This window comes from Myotis myotis, unplaced genomic scaffold (assembly GCF_014108235.1).
Source record: "Myotis myotis isolate mMyoMyo1 unplaced genomic scaffold, mMyoMyo1.p scaffold_m19_p_11, whole genome shotgun sequence".
In the NCBI taxonomy this organism is placed as follows: Eukaryota; Metazoa; Chordata; class Mammalia; order Chiroptera; family Vespertilionidae; genus Myotis; species Myotis myotis.
This window is the reverse complement of record NW_023416315.1, coordinates 13,005,554-13,016,527: the sequence shown is the minus strand read 5'-3', so window position 1 is coordinate 13,016,527 and position 10,974 is coordinate 13,005,554. Positions and strand designations below refer to the sequence as shown.

General features: G+C 39.8%; 1 long non-coding RNA gene across 1 annotated transcript in view; it reads left to right on the top strand.

Moving 5' to 3' along the window:
- Positions 1 to 299: 299 nt before the first annotated feature.
- Positions 300 to 10,974, top strand: part of LOC118666008 — a 35,084-nt gene continuing 24,409 nt past the window's right edge. The window contains exon 1 of the long non-coding RNA XR_004970800.1: positions 300 to 878. This is a non-coding gene — a long non-coding RNA (uncharacterized LOC118666008). The remainder of the gene's footprint in view (positions 879 to 10,974) is intronic.

Below are 10,974 nucleotides of genomic sequence, written 5' to 3'. Positions count from 1 at the left end.
GGCAGCTCTTAACACCTGCGATGGGTATATCTGTGGGTCTACTCTGCTGCTTCTAGCACCCAGCCCAGCCTTGGGAATGCCAGAGCTAAATTTAACTGCATTGCTTCATAAGATGCTTGGGTATTTTCAGCACCAGTAGCATGGGCTGGCTTAGCTGGAAGTTGCTGAGGGCTGCTGCCAAGTCACACCCAGTGTTTTGGATTGAAATTAGCCTCCAGTTTGTTCAAGGGCTTGATCCCTCCCCCTTCCTTCTTAATTGGAGTTCAGGAGACTGAAGAAGGCAAGGAGTGGCTGAGAGGAAGACAAGAGAAGGCATACCCTGGGGACCCTTTGAATTTGCTTGGTTATTTCTTCCTTCTCTTAGCCAGTCACCTTTACAGCACATGGGTGCTGGAAGGTCCTGAGCTGGAGACCTTACTCTCCAGCTAAGTACAATGAGGGTGACCCACGTGGCCAGGACTACCTTCTGATTGGTAGCTGAGAGGAGGGTATGGTCTGCATTGCACAATGCTGAGCTGCCTGCTGGCCTGTTCTCTCCTGTCTTGCTAGGACTCATTGTTCAGGGAGTGACCAGCCTTGTTCGGAGTGCCAGCATTCTTCATGTGTCATCCAGTGTCCTTTCCTAACCTGAGCATTGGTCAACAGCACTTTGTGTCCGAAAGCGTGGCCCTCAGCCCTCGGAAAGTCCCTAGCTGGTGGGACTGTGGGTTGGTAGTGCCTCTGGCCAAGAGAGCAGTTTATGTGCAGAATCACAGGTTTCCAGTGACGGTTACAAATAGAAGAGAGACCTCCAGACCACAGCTCTCACGCTAGACGGGGCTTCGGATCCTCTGTTTGGAACTGTTCTTGTTACAGACGGCAAGCTGCAGCTCTCAAAGGTTTTTTTTTCTTTCCATTTTATTTTCTTTATTGATTAAGGTATTACATATGTGCCCTTATCCCCCCGTTGCCTCCCCACCCTCCCACACTCATGCCCTCATCCTCTGGTGTCTGTGTCCATTGGTTAGGCTTATATGCATGCATACAAGTCCTTTGGTTGATCTCTTCCCCTTACCCCCGCCCTCCTCTACCTTCCCTCTGAGGTTTGACAGTCTGATCAATGCTTCTCTGTTTCTGGATCTGTTTTTGTTCATCAGTTTATGTTGCTCATTATATTCCACAAATGAGTGAGATCATGTGGTATTTATCTTTCTTCCACTGGCTTATTTCGCTTAGCATAATGCTCTCCAGTTCCATCCATGCTGTTGCAAATGATAAGAATTCCTTCTTTTTCAATAGAGGACATACTAGTAAGGAAGGCCAAGAGACACATGAAAACATGCTCAAAGTCACTAATCATCTGAGAGATGGAAATCAAAATGACAATGAGGTACCATCTCACACCTGTCAGAATGGCTATCAACAAATGACATGTGCTGGCGAGAATGCAGAGAAAAAGGAACCCTCGTGCACTGCTGGTGGGAATGCAGACTGGTGCAGCCACTATGGAAGACAGTATGGAGTTTCCTCAAAAAACTAAAAATGGAACTCCCATTTGACCCAGTGATCCCACTTCTAGGAATATATCCCAAGAAATCAGAAACACCAATCAGAAAGGATATATGCACCCCTATGTTCATAGCAGCACAATTTACCGTAGCTAAGATTTGGAAACAGCCTAAGTGCCCATCAGCAGATGAGTGGATTAGAAAACTGTGGTACATCTACATGATGGAATACTACGCTGTAGTAAAAAAGGTTGTTAGTTTTATGTCTGGCTTCTCCCCTGAATCATGTCCTCAGACCTTCATATTTTTCATGCTAATATTGACAAGAACTAGCAATCAAGACACTATACCAGGCACATTTTAAACACTTTACATCAGTTAACTCATTTAGACCTTACACCAGACCTATCTATGAGGTACACAGTGCTATTGTCCTTGTTTTACAGAAAGGGACCTGGGAACTCAGAGAGGTTAAGTGACTTGCCCAAGGTCACACAGGATTTGGAGCTGGGTGTCCTAGTAACAGAGCTCTTAAATGTGGTTTATACTGCCTCTCATGGTGCCACTGGGACTGTCCGTTTCTTGTCCATCTCTTACATCAGATTGTGAACTACTTGAAGAAAGGAATTTTTTTTTTTTAAATTCTGGTAATAACAAATTTTATTTATTTTTAAAATTAAATTTATTGGGAGTGACAATGGTTAATAAGAGTATATCAATTTCAAGCGCACATTTCTATGACACATCATTTGTATATTGCTTTGTGTGCCCACTACCCAAAGTGCAGTCTTCTTCCATAACCGTATATTTGACCCCCTTTATTTGCCCTTTACACTCTCTTCCTCTTTTAATCAACATACTGTTGTCTTTGTCTGAGTTTTTGTTTGTTCATTTGCTGCTTTCAGTTTTATATTCCACATATGAGTGAAATCAATATGGTTCTTATCTTTTCCCAATCTATGGCTTGTCTTTTCAGAAGTTTTTTTCTTTTTTTTTTTTTGTTCCTCTTTTTTACCCCCATAACTCCCCTCCTCCCAATTCCTGCCCCACCCTCCGCCCTCACTCCCCATCCACTGTCCTCATCCATAGGTGCACGATTTTTGTCCAGTCTCTTCCCGCATCTCCCACACCCCTTTCCCCCCCAAGAATAGTCAGTCCATTCCCTTTCTATGTCCCTGATTCTATTATGATCACCAGATTATTTGTTTACTTGATTCTTAGGTTCACTTGTTGATAGATGCATGTTTGTTGTTCATAATTTGTATCTTTACCCTTTTCCTCTTCTTTCTCTTCTTAAAGGATACCTTTCAGCATTTCATATAATACTGGTTTGGTGGTGATGAACTCCTTTAGCTTTTCCTTATCTGTGAAGCTCTTTATCTGACCTTCAGTTCTGAATGATAGCTTTGCTGGATAAAGTAATCTTGGTTGTAGGTTCTTGGTATTCATCACTTTGAATATTTCTTGCCATTCCCTTCTGGCCTGCAAAGTTTCTGTTGAGAAATCAGCTGACAGTCGTATGGGTACTCCCTTGTAGGTAACTGAGTTTCTTTCTCTTGCTGCTTTTAAGATTCTCTCTTATGCCGGAACCGGTTTGGCTCAGTGGATAGAGTGTCGGCCTGTGGACTGAGAGGTCCCAGGTTCGATTCCGGTCAAGGGCATGTACCTGGGTTGCGGGCACATCCCCAGTAGGAGATGTGCAGGAGGCAGCTGATCAATGTTTCTCTCTCATCGATGTTTCTAACTCTCTCTCTCCCTTCCTCTCTGTAAAAAAATCAATAAAATATATTTAAAAAAAAAAAAAAAGATTCTCTCTTTGTCTTTTGCTCTTGACATTTTAATTATGATGTGTCTTGGTGTGGTCCTCTTTGGATTCCTTTTGTTTGGGGTTCTCTGCGTTTCCTGGACCTTTAAGTCTATTTCTTTCAACAGGTGGGGGAAGTTTTCTGTCATTATTTCTTCAAATAGGTTTTCAATATCTTGCTCTCTCTCATCTTCTGGCACCCCTATAATTCTGATGTTGGTACGCTTGAAGCTGTCCCAGAGGCTCCTTACACTATTTTCGTATTCTCTTTTCATTTTGCTTTTCCAGTTGGGTGTTTTTTGCTTCTTCGCATTTCGAATCTTTGACTTGATTCTTGCGCTCCTCTGGTCTGCTGTTGGGTGTCTGTATAATATTCTTTATTTCAGTCAGTGTATGCTTAATTTCTAGTTGGTTCTTTATCACAACATCAAGGGTCTCATTAGATTTCTTGAGGATCTCACTACATTTATCGGCAGTTTCTAGAAAATTATTCAAAGACCTTAAAATTGCAGTTTTTAGCTCTATATCCTCCATTTCTGTCATGTTTCTTTGTCTCCGCATTTTTTATGCTTTCTTGGTGCACCCCCTTGTGGTCTTTGTGCGCAGTCTTGTTGTAGTTAAGCCTTGATTTTTGTCGGAAATACTGGGGGTGATTTGACCTCCAGGCCAACTGGCTATGAGAGTCAGCTGTGTCTCGAAGTTTTTATTTTTAATGAAGTCTAGTTTATTAATTTTTTCATTTATGTATCATGCACTTAGATTTATAGCTAAGAAATCTTTGCCCATCATAAGAACAAAGATTTTTCTCCTAGGTTTCCTTCTAGAAGTTTTATAGATTTTAGGTTTACATTTAGGTGTATGGTCAGTTTTGAGTTAACTTTTGAATATGATATTATGTATGGATCAAAGTCCCCCCCCCCTTTTTATGCATGTGGATATACAGTTATTTCAGCATCATTTATTGAGAAGATCATCCTTTCTCCTCTGAATTGCTTTTGCACTTTTGTCGAAAACCAGTTGTCCATACATGTGCGGGTCTATTTCTGGGCTCTTATGCTGTTCCATTGATCTATTTGTCTGTCTTTACACCAATACCACACTATCTTGATATCTGTGGCTTTATATTACCATTGAAATCAGGTGGTAGTAATACTTCAATTTTACTTTTTCCAAGTTGTTTATTCTATATCATTTGCATTTCTGTATGAATTCAGTCTTTCCGTGTTATGTATGATGCTAGTGATAGGTTTTTCATAGATGCTCTTTATCTAATTAAGAAAGTTTCCTTCTATTACTAGTTTGCTCAGAGGTTTTTTTTAAAAATCAGAAATAATATTGGATTAAATGCATTTTATGCATCTATTGGGATAATTATGTGGATTTTTCATTTTAGCTTATTAATATGGTGAATTATATTTATAAAACATTGATTGACTCTTTTAAAAAAGTATATATATATATTTTATTTCAGAGAGGAAGGGAGAGGGAGAGAGAGATAGAAATATCAATGATGAAAGAGAATCATTGATTGGCTGCCTCCTGCATGTCCCCTACTAGGGATTGAACCTGCAACCCAGACATGTGCCCTTGACCAGAATCGTACCTGGGACCCTTCAGTCCGCAGGCCGATGCTCTATCCATTGAGCCAAACCAGCCAGGGCTTGATTAACTCTTTTTTTTTTTTTAAATATATTTTATTGATTTTTTACAGAGAGGAAGGGAGAGAGATAGAGAGTTAGAAACATCGATGAGAGAGAAACATCGATCAGCTGCCTCCTGCACATCTCCTACTGGGGATGTGCCTGCAACCCAGGTACATGCCCTTGACCGGAATCGAACCTGGGACCTTTCAGTCCGCAGGCCGACGCTCTATCCACTGAGCCAAACCGGTTTTGGCTTGATTAACTCTTAATGTTAAATTAACCTTGCTCTATTGGGATTAACCCCCACCACCACCCCTTGGTCATGATGTATTATCCATTTAAAATAGGCAGTTGTCTTTTAACCAAATAACTTATATGCATATATGTATAACCTGTGGACACAGACATAATGTGATGAAGGCCTGGGGTGGGGAAGCAGGTGTGGGTGGAGGAGATCAATGGGGGGAAAAGGGGACATCTGTAATACTTTCAACAGTAAAGATAAAAATTTTTAAAAAGAGTTAAATAATAAGAAAAAAAATCTTACCAGTGTAGTTATCATTACCACAGCTGTTCAATCTTTCATATGGATCCACATTTCCATTTGGTATCATTTTCGTTCCTTTCCTTCCTTTTCTCTTTCTTTCCTTCCCAAAGAACTGCTGATGAGTTTTTCCTACTTTTATGCATCTCAAGGAAGGTCTTAATTTCACTTACATTTTTGAAAGAGATTTTCACAGTGTATAGGCAATTTTTTTCTTTCAGTAATGTGTAATTGTTGCTTTATTGTTGGCTCAAGTTGTTTCTAAGAATAACTTGCCATCATGCTTATCTTTGCTCTTATGAATGTGTCTTTTTTCACTGTCTGGTTATAACATTTTCCCTTTAGCACTGGTTTTCAGAATTTGATATATCATGTGCCTTGGTATAATTTCATGTTTTCTGTGCTTGTGCAAGTTTGTGGAACCTCTTGAATCTGTTTATAACTTTTATCAAACATTTCTAAATTGCAGCTGTGATTTATTCACATATTTTCTGTTTCTCCCTCTCTTTTCTCTCCTTTGGAGATTCTAATTATGTTTATATTAGGCCATCTAATGTTTTCCAAAAGTCCAGTGATGCTCTGTTTATTTATATTTGAGTTTTCTCTCTGTGTTATATTTTAGACCCCTGCTACTGCTGTCTTTAAATTCAATAATCTTTTTTTCCCTATAATGTTTAATCTGCTTTTAATTCTACCTAGTGCATTTTTATCACAAATATTGTAATTTTCATCTCTGGAAGTTGGGTCTTTTAAAAGTATTTATCATGTTGGCCTGGTGGGTTAGCTCAGTTGGTTTGAGTGTCATCCCTATATGCCAAGGTTTTGGGTTTGATCCCGGGTCAAGGCACATACAATCATCCAATGAATACATACATCAATGGGACAACAAATTGATGTCTCTCTCTCTCTCTCGCCCTCTCTTTTCCTCTCTCCCTCTAAAAATCAATTAATCAATAGATAAATAAATTGTTAAAATATTTCTCATGTCTCTACTTAGCATGTCCAATATTTCTTCCAGCCTTCTGAAGTTATTATAGTTATAATAACTGTTTTAATGTCCTGTCTGCTAATTCTAGCATTTGTATCAATTCTGGGTTGCCTTCCAATTGATTGGTTTTTCTTCTTATAATGGACTGTAGTTTGGTTTCTTTGCATGTCTTGTGACTTTTTTTTTTAATCCTCACCCAAGGAAAAGTTTGTTTGTTTTTAAGGAACAATCACTACCTTTAAATATATGTATTTTATTGATTTCAGAGAGGAAAGAAGATGGAGAGAGAGAGAAACATCAATGATGAGAGAGAATCGTTGATCAGCTGCCTCCTGTACTCCCTCTACTGGGAATTGAGCTCACAACCTGGGCATATGCCCTTGACTGGAATTGAACCCGGGACCCTTCACTCCCCAGGCCAAAGCTCTATCCACTGAGCCAAACTGTCTAGGGCAAGGATATGTTTTTATTGATTTGAGAGAGAGAGAGAGAAACATTGATGTGAAAGAGAAACATTGATCAGTTGCCTCTCATATGTGCCCCAACTGGGGATTGAACCCACAACCTTTTTGGTGTACAGGACAATGCTCCAACCAATTGAGCCACTTGGCTGGGAGCATGTCTAGTGTTTTTTTGATTGGATGCTAGATTTAAAAAATTTTACCTTTTTGGGTACTGGATATTTTTATGTTTTTATAAATGTTCTAGAGCTTTGTTCTGGGATACAGTTAATTTACTTGGAATAGTTTGGACCTTTTAAAGCTTGCTTTTAAAAGTTCTTAGGGAGAGCTGGACTGTTTTTAGTTTAAGGTTAATTACTCCTTACTACCAATGCATGACACTTTTGAGGATCTACCACATATCCATGAATTGCAATATTTTCTAGTCTGCTTGGAAGTAACAGACACTAACCTGGTGTCCACATGTATACTAGGTACTGTTTCCTTTGATTCTTTCTTTTTTTTTAAGATCACTTCTTTTTTTTTAATATATTTCATTGATTTTTTACAGAGAGGAAGGGAGAGGGATAGAGAGTTGAGAGAAACATCGATCAGCTGCCTCCTGAACACTCCCTACTGAGTATGTGCCTGTAACCAAGGTACATGCCCTTGATGGAATCGAACCTGGGACCCTTGAGTCCGCAGGCCGATGCTCTATCCTAATGATTCTTAAATTCTGTCCTGTGTCCCTTTAAAAATCAGTTTATTAGCTTAAAGCTGTGGCTCATATACTAGGTGTTTTTCAATAGGTTTATCTCTATTATACTAATATTACATCATTGTTTCTTTAGCCAAGGGCTTCTGTTGGCACTTGTGAGAGCATGTGCTCTTATCCTTGTGTGTTTCTAGATTTTAGAATCTGTTGATATGTTGTTGGCTTTGCAACTCCCATAAACTCAAAGGCTCATTTCTCCTTTCACTGACCTTTTAAAACTAGGGTCCTCTGAAGATACGGCAGCCGGCCTTACAATTTTCGATTTAATTCAAGTCAACAGATTTCTCGAGTATCTCTGTGCTGAGCTCGGAGGGCACAGAGGATAAAGGCAGTTCTTGCCTTCTTGGGCTCTGGGTGGAGCCAGGGAGATTGTGGGAAAGCATGGCATAGCCAAAGGGACAGAGACAACTTGTGGGGCAAGCGGAGCTGGAGGCTGCAGCAGGAGGTGGAATGGTTTTGTCCCATGTGAGGGAAGAGATTTCCCTGGAAGGTGAAGTCTGAGGTGGGCTTGACCAAGTGCAGCAGGGTTTGGGGGTGGGTGGGAATCACGGCTCATACTTTAGAAGTTGCTTTTCTAGAGGAAACCTCTGCACAGAGCAGACCATTTCTCATCTCACTCACCTTTGTGTAGCCTGCAGTGCTCTGCTCGGAGCAGGCACTCAGTAAATACACTTTGAATAAATATATGTTCACATTTATACACACGGATTTATTATTTCTCTTTTTTCCCCTTGGAGGTTTTCTTTAAAGTGGGGCAATTAAGACTAGATTCAGGTACCAGGAGGAAGTCTCTGATCTCACAGTGACTGCAGGCTGGCACGTAGCTGCGGAGAAGGGACATAACTTCCGTTTCTTTGCACATTGATTTGCTTGTTGTAAGATGAAAGCATTTCCTCCTTTTCCTCTTTCTTGGTTTTTATCAAAATTTTGACTGCTCCAAGCATCTTCCTGGTGAGAACACGTGTAGGGGACTAATAATGGGACATTGAAAAGTGGATTAACACAGAGATCCGAATGGCCAGATATTTGGTTTACCTCTATAAATAGATATTTATGCTCTATTTCTATTTACTGTATTAAGTCCTCATTTATCCTGGGAAAATATATTTTTGTATTGTTTTATAGTTTACAAAGCATATTTCATCCATGAAGATCTTATTGCTCTGTAAGGGAAGATATTTGTATTTGATTTGACAGTTAAGAAACCTGAGCTTGGGCTATTTCTTGAGATCGCTTGGCTGGTACTTGACAGGAGTCATGTCCAGGGTCTTGATATTCTGACTCTTAGAACCAGGATTTGCTCCCCCAAATGAACTGACTATGAAACTGCAGTAAACCCACAAATCTCAGTAGGGAAATCAATTGTGTTCTAATTTCTAAGTACTTGAACAAAGAAGAAATTGAAATACATATAAAATTAAAATTTAAAAAGCCACTAACATTGAATACTAACTACGTGCTAGACTTTGAATACATATATCATTTAATCCTCCCATAATCCTAAGAAGTGGGTCACTATAGTCATTTCCCATGTTTATAGATGAAGAAAGGGCTTCTAAAGGTTAAAGAAAAAGTCAAAAGTCACATGGTGAATAGCAGAGCTATATTTGAACTCAAGTCTGCTGAATGCCAGACTTAAGGGCTTAACCGCTCGTGCAACTGTCAAGCAGGAGCCATCAAAGGCCAGAAGAACATAGAAGAACCATGATAAATAATGTTTATTGCGTGTTCCCTCTGTGTAAACATAGTGCTATATGGTTTACATGCAATTTCTCATTTGCTCCTTACAACAAACCTGTGGAAGAGGATGAGCCACTGCTTCAGTTTTACAGATGGTACAACTGAAGCACCGAGAAGTGCAGTATCTTGCTCAGGTTCACATAGTAAGTGGCAGAGCTGGGATCAGAATCCAAGAAATACTTTGCTCAGAATCTGGATACTACAACTTAACAAAAGGAAAATAAACAATCCAATCAAAAAATGGGCAAAGGATCTAAATAGACACCTTTCAAAAGAGGACATTCAGAAAGCCAAGAGACATATGAAAACATGCTCAAAGTCACTAATCATCCGAGAGATGCAAATCAAAACAACAATGAGGTACCATCTCACACCTGTCAGAATGGCTATCAACAAATCAACAAACGACAAGTGCTGGAGAGGATGTGGAGAAAAAGGAACACTTGTGCACTGCTGGTGGGAATGCAGACTGGTGCAGCCACTATGGAAGACAGTATGGAGTTTCCTCAAAAAACTACAAATGGAACTCCCATTTGACCCTGTGATCCCACTTCTAGGAATATATCCCAGGAAACCAGAAACACCAATCAGAAAGGATATATGCACCCCTATGTTCATAGCAGCACAATTCACCATAGCTAAGATCTGGAAACAGCCTAAGTGCCCATCTGTAGATGAATGGATTAGAAAACAGTGGTACATCTACACGATGGAATACTATGCTGCTGTAAAAAAGAAGGAACTCTTACCATTTGCAACAGCATGGATGGAACTGGAGAGCATTATGCTAAGTGAAATAAGCCAGTGAATGAAGGAAAAATACCACATGATCTCACTCATTTCTGGATAATAAAGACCATTATAAACTTATGAACAAAAATAGATACAGAGGCAGAGCTGCCTTGAACAGACTGTCAAACTACAGCAGGAGGACCGGGGAGGGTGGGAGGGCAGGAGGGGGGTAGGTAAGAGATCAACCAAAGGACTTGTATGCATGCATATAAGCATAACCAATGGACATAAGACACTGGGGGGTAGGGGAGGCCAGGGGATTGTCAAGGGCGGGGGGGAAAAAAGGAGACATATGTAATACTCTTTGTAATACTTTAAGCAATAAAAATAAATAAATAAAAAAAATAAAAATAAATAAAATTAAATAAAAAAAGAAGTTCTAAAACAGATAACTTCAAAATAATTAAACTGTTGCACACCATCAAAAAAAAAAAAAAAAAAAAGAATCTGGATACTTCCAATCTGTCTAATGCTTTAACCAGTCTTTTCTCATCTGTTTTGGTCAAAGGCAAGGGCGGGGGAAGAGTGAGGGAGGTTAGACTGTTAAAGGTGCTCGGGACTCTTGGGCATGTCCAGGGAGCACATCACGCCACTTTGGGCAAGCTGGAAATAAGCAAACTTCGACTACAAGAAAAGTAACGATTTAATAGGGACTTTCTACAAGGACTTTGGCGTCGGGAGAGTTGTCTGGAAAATACCACATTATTGGCTTGAGAAAAGTAAATATGCTTCAGAGATTTTCACGGTAAGGTAGGGGTTTA